Genomic DNA, 5559 nt, shown 5'->3' with positions numbered 1-5559 from the left:
CAAGTTCCACACTCAGCTCAGAGCCTGACTTGAGGCTCAGTCTCATGACCGTGAGATCATGACCTGAGCCGAAACCAAGAGTCAGATGCTTAACTGACTGAGCCACCCAGGTGCCCCCATATATAACATTTTTAAAAGGACATTTAGGTGTCTCTACAACAAACCTGTTAGAATATGCAGCCATATGCCAAGGCACAGTCTGTTCACCTGAAGTAGGTCCCAGAACTATGAGCATAGCATCTGTCATGAACTATAACATCTCTGTAGGGCCAACATACAAAGTCAAATCTATAAAATTATGACAAACATCACAACTTTGGAGGGAGGGGCTGCTACTAGAAAATTACTGTGCCATTATGATCCAAATAAAATAGCTTATTAAAATGATTAGTAAGAACCAAGAGGGGCGCCTGGGGGGCTCAGTCTTCTGTGACCAATTCTTGATTTTTGGCTCAGGTCATGATCCCAGGGTTGTGGGATCGAGCCCCATGTTGATTGTGGAGACTGCTTAAGATTCTCTCTCTCCCCCTTTCTCTCTCTCTCTCTCCCACCCTCAGCCCCTCTCCTGCTGATTGAGCATGCTCTCTCTCTCCAAAATAAAATAAAATTACAAAAGAAAAAAAGAACCAAGAACTAGATTTGATGATTGCAGTTATGGCTAAACATTGAAGACAACTGGTTCACTCTTGATGGCCACAGGTACCTCCACTCAGACCCTGCACCTTTACTCTGTGCTCCACAGAAGTGAAGAAATGCACTTCTAGAATCAGGCCTAAGTTCGGGATCTGATGCTATTATGTGTTAATGATGTGACCTTGGACAAATCATTGCACCTCTTTGAGCCTGTTTCTTCATCTGTAAAATAGGCGTCATAAGAGTTCTTACCCTGCAGAGTTGCTTTGAGGTTTAAATAAGAATTCATGTAAAGTTCTAGCATGGCAATTAGCATATGTAATAAGTGCCCAATAAACCATAATCACAATGTATTATTATGGACTAAATACTACTATTTCTAACAAAATTCTGTTATTCTATTGCAGTGGAAATATCCTCTCATCTTCAATTTCCTGATTTTCAGAGTGGGAGGAGTTTTTCCTTTGGGGACTGTGATCTCATGGGTGAAAGGCATTAACGCCACATAGAAAAAGCACGGGGTAGTGAGGGGTGGGGGGTGGACATCTGGGTGGCTCAGTCAGTTGAGTGTCCAACTCTTGCTTTCGCCCAGGTCATGATCCAGGGTCATGGGATTGAGCCCCGCGTTGGGCTCTGTGCTGAATGTGAAGCCTGCTTAAGATTGTTTCAAAGAGGGGGCGCCTGGGTGGCTCAGTCAGTTGGGTGTCCGACCTCAGCTCAAGTCATGATCTCATGGTTCATGAGTTCGGGTCCTACATAGGGCTCTGTGCTGACAGCTCAGAGCCTGGAGCCTGCTTCAGATTCTGTGTCTCCTTCTCTCTCTGCCCCTCCCCTGCTCACACTCTGTCTCTGTCTCAAAAATAAGTAAACATTGAAAAAAAATTTAAAAAAAAGATTCTTTCAAAGAGAGAGAATCTTTCTCCCTCTGCCCCTTCCCTGGTCACACACACACCCTGCCTCTCAAATAAAATAAGAAGAAAAAGAAAAAAAGAAAAAACATGGAAAATAATGCAGTCTGCAATTCTGGTATCTGTGTCCTTGGGGTAAGAAAAAAAGAATGAAGAGAGTAAGGACTTTGTAAGCTAGTAAAGGATAGGAAGTAGGGCCTGAAATGTTTAATATGTGACTAAGAGAACTAACGTAGAGTGCCTGACGTTTGGGGAAATGAGAGTAAATTAAGAATTTAAATAGCAGAAGTCTAAAAAGGGGATGTAATCGATTCATTCTCCATAGGAATTCATTAAGTGATGAGAGCTTTGTGCTTAGGAGAGATGAAGGTTGAGAGGAGTTATAATGGGGACAGGGACATCATGATGAGCACAGACAAGGCCAGCACAATACAGCTCATCTTCATATACAGAACACCAGCCCTGGGACCAAGGTGAGGCATAAGGTAGACAAGGAGGACTAAAAACACAAGCAAGCTTTTGTTTAGGACAAGTAAGACCCTGTAAGTAACTCCAAGGCAGGGTTGTGTGTGATTTCTTCTAGAATTTCCAGCAGTTAGCCCTGTACCTGGCATGCCATTGATAAATCTGGGCTGAAGGAACAAGTACATATATTCGACAGTAAAAATACTGGCAGGAGATGAGAAGTGGAATTAGAGACACTCTTCTAACCCTGTGATTCTGTCTCTGGTCTCACTTCAGTCCAAACCACCCTCCACACTGCCGCTCTGATCTTCCCAAAAGGCAGGCCCGACCCCATCACTGCTCCTGTGCTCCAATAGCTCTTCAGGGCCTTGCACAGTAAGTCCAAATTCCTTAGCTTGGCCAGCCAAGCCTTTGTATTTGCTGCTGACCTACTTTTCAGCCTTGTTTCTGCCACTACCCTACTCGTACGCTTTGTTCTGAACATGTCAGAATGTTTGGAACTCTCCAAGTATACTTGCTCTCCCATACACAAACACCCCACCTTGGTACATAGTGTTCCTGTCTGAGCCACAATGTCCACCTGAGGACTCCTTATGCTCCTGTCGTCATTTAAAATGTCACTTTCTCTAGAAGGTGACATTTCTAAGCAGAATTAAGTGATCCCTCCTCTAAGCTCTCAAAACACCTTGCCCATACTCCTATTAATGGCACCAAGTACAATACCATAATCAACATTTCCACATCTGTCTTCCTTTGTAAACCTCTGGGGTGCCAGGATTGGGTTCTAGTCATTTTTGCATCCCTAGCTACTAGCATGGGGGTACAGAGTTTTAAAAATGTTGAATAAATGAACAGATTTTAAAGACCCAAAATAGAAATAGAGCTTAAATCCTTGAGTGAACTAGCCTTAGTGTCCTTAGGCAGGACCCTAAGACAGTTAGGGATGGGTGGGTCCATCCCTATAACCAGAAGATCCCATCATGGATGGCAGCTACAGTACCCCCTCCAACTGTCCCTTGTTATCATGATCAGAGACAGAATTTGGGGCTCAACATACGACAGGCCTGCCCCTGTATGACATCCCCTGTCTTATATGATTCCCAACCATTTCTTACACTCTTTTGCCTTTGAGAAGACAACTTCATTTTCGTATGCTGTAGTGCCAGCATCTTTTGTGAAATAATCCCTATTTCAAAATGCTCCCAAAGCCAAGTTCGTCTCTCCTACTCCAATTCTCATTTTCTGTCTCTCTTACTAAGTAGAATGGAAAGCTTCAGGGCTAAATTAAGAATGAAAATAATCTGAGCCCACAGTACACAATGTCAGCATTCTTTCCTTTGTAGACAAGGATCTGCTGGAGCCAGGCTGCTCAGTCCTGCTCAACCACAAGGTGCATGCCATCATAGGCATGCTCATGGATGACACGGATCCCTTGATCACAGTGATGAAGGTAGAAAAGGACCCCAAGGAAACCTATGCTGATATTGGGGGGTTGGACAACCAAATCCAGGAAATTAAGGAACCTGTGGAGCTTCCTCTTACTCATCCTGAATATTATGAAGAGATGGGTATAAAGCCCCCAAAGGGGGTCATTCTCTATGGTCCACCTGGCACAGGTAAAACCTTATTAGCCAAAGCAGTAGCAAACTAAGCCTCAGACACTTCCTTAAGAGTGGTTGGCTCTGAACTGATTCAGAAGTACCTAGGTGAGAAGCCCAAACTCATTCGGGAATTGTTTCGAGCTGTGGAAGAACATGCACCATCCATCATGTTTATTGATGAAATTGAAGCCACTGGAACAAAAAGATATGCCTCAAATTGTGGCGGTGAGAGAGAAATTCAATGAACAATGTTGGAACTGTTGAACCAGTTGGATGGATTTCACTTGTGAAAGTCATGGCCACAAACTGAATAGAAACTTTGGATCCAGCACTTGTCAGACCAGGCCACATAGACAGGAAAATTGAGTTCCCCCTGCCTGATGAAAAGACTAAGAAGTACATCTTTCAGACCCACACAAGCAGGATGATGCTGGCCGATGATGCGGCCCTGGACGACTTGATCATGGCTAAAGATGGCCTTTCTGGGACCAACATCAAGGCAATCTGTACAGAAGCTGGTCTGATGGCCTTGAGAGAATGTAGAATGAAAGCAACAAATGAAGATTTCAAAAAATTTAAAGAAAATGTTCTTCATAAAAAAAAAAAAAATCTAAAGAAAATGTTCTTTATAAAAAACAAGAATGCACCCCTGAGGGGCTCTATCTGTAATGACCACATTTGCCTTCAAGGAAATGGTCAGGAGTGTCCCAGCTCCTAGGAGGGATGAGTTTGGGGAAGTTACCCAGAGGAACCCATGTTCCAGTTGATCTTTCTTAGCAAAACCTCCTGTGTACCTTTTTGAGTGTGATGTGCAGGATGCCCACTGGGCTGCCTTCATCTGTTGATCATGTACAGTGCTCTCCCCCCAGTAAAGCAAACTCCCTCTCAAAAAAAAAAAAAAAAAAAAAAAAGGAAGAAAGAAAGAATAATTTGAGCCTAAACTTACTGTGCAACTTTAGGGAAATTTTACCTCTATACATCTCAACTGGCTCTTCCTTCAAATGGAATCAACCCTACTCTCTAGGACACAGGAAGTAATAAGAGGTACAACTTACATGGTACTTATTATGCACCTCACACGTATTAACCTGTTTAATTCTATACTTCTTCCAGCTAGGTACTATCATTATCCTCACTGTGCACAAAGAGACTGGAGCAGAGGGGGGAAGGACTTGAAGAAAGCTGTGAAGCTCCAGTGAACGAGTGGTAGAGGCAGAGCTGGGACCCAAGCGGTCTGGCTCTCGTGTCCATGCTGTTAACCATTACCCTCTACTTCCCTCTCTGCGGGCCACTGAAAGGCACCATACACAGTACAAAATTCCAGCATATTAAAGTACATGGGGAGACGCTGAAGGGTAGGCCTCAGATATGTGACAGTGTTACACATTTCAACCCAAATGCATTTTACAGCCAAGATTTTAGACCTCAAATCACCCATCATTTGTAGCTAAAATATTAGGGTCTCCTTGGATTGTAGCTCTCTAGGAGATGGATTTGTCCTTAACTGGTACTACACCTACAATTCAGATGACACTGTCACTAGATGAATATCCACCTTGAGGTGTGGCTTTATGGATCAATTTTCACGTTAGGTTTTTCTCAAGAGCAATGACCTGAGAATACAAAAATAGCAGAAAATACACTTGTGCTCATGCTTTTACTACAAATAGAATTTTATTTTTTCTAAGTTTATTTATTTATTTTGAGAGAGACAGAGAGACGGGGGGGGGGGTGGCGCGGACAGAGAGAGGGAGAAAGAGAATCCCAAGCAGGCTCCACACTGTCAGCACAGAACCCTATGAGGAGCTCAATCTCACGAACTATGAGATCATCACCTGAGTAGAAATCAAGAGTCGGACACTCAACCGACTAACATGACATAACATAAAAGAATGTTATTAAAAAAAAAAAAAAAAAGCATTGGGGCACTTGGGTGGCCCAGTCAGTCAAGT

At 43.3% G+C, this 5559-nt stretch overlaps 1 pseudogene; it reads left to right on the top strand.

The window, feature by feature from the left end:
- The first annotated feature begins 2986 nt into the window (after positions 1 to 2986).
- Positions 2987 to 4276, top strand: LOC124514375 (26S proteasome regulatory subunit 4-like; annotated as a pseudogene).
- Positions 4277 to 5559: the final 1283 nt, after the last annotated feature.

The sequence above is a fragment of the Lynx rufus genome, unplaced genomic scaffold, assembly GCF_022079265.1.
Source record: "Lynx rufus isolate CCGP_SWC_20201006 ecotype Redwood Valley unplaced genomic scaffold, mLynRuf1.p SCAF_2, whole genome shotgun sequence".
Taxonomy (NCBI): Eukaryota; Metazoa; Chordata; class Mammalia; order Carnivora; family Felidae; genus Lynx; species Lynx rufus.
The sequence above is the reverse complement of the archived record's forward strand: the minus strand, read 5'-3'. Positions and strand labels throughout refer to the sequence as shown.